This window comes from Cystoisospora suis, assembly GCF_002600585.1.
Source record: "Cystoisospora suis strain Wien I chromosome Unknown contig_1874, whole genome shotgun sequence".
NCBI lineage: Eukaryota > Apicomplexa > Conoidasida > Eucoccidiorida > Sarcocystidae > Cystoisospora > Cystoisospora suis.
Genome location: NW_027154674.1, coordinates 683 through 1,208, shown reverse-complemented (window position 1 = coordinate 1,208; position 526 = coordinate 683).

Below are 526 nucleotides of genomic sequence, written 5' to 3'. Positions count from 1 at the left end.
CCTTCTCCCTTCTTCCTCTCCGTGGCCGCGGAGGTCTTCGGCTCCCTCTACTCGCTGCTTCTTCCCCTCTTCGGTTCTCCTACGGTTGGTTTCCTGGACCCCTTTTTTCTGTGTATTCTCCGCCCTTTCTTTTTTTGTTCTCCTTAGTTACTCTTATCTTTACCTTTTCTTTGTAGATTCTCCATAGATTCCCGCGTAGATTCCCCCGCTTTCGCGCAGTTCGACCCTTTGCCCTTAGCTCCCCCTTCCCTGTAGCCGTTGCGTCCCCAGTTCCTTTTGTTTTTCCTTCCCTTTTCTCTTTCCTCCTTAGCTTAGTCTGTCCTACCCTTAGCTTTATCCTCGTTTTTCCTCTTTTTACTTTCTTCGTTATCTTATCCCTTGCCCGTTTGCCCCTCGTTTCGACTAGCCCGTTCTCGAGCTGCTCACCCTTCCTTGTGTTAGTTCTTGATCCGGTACTTCCCTGTTGTTATCCGGTACTTCCCTGTTGTTATCCGGTACTTCCCTGTTGTTCTTCTTTCCCTTCACT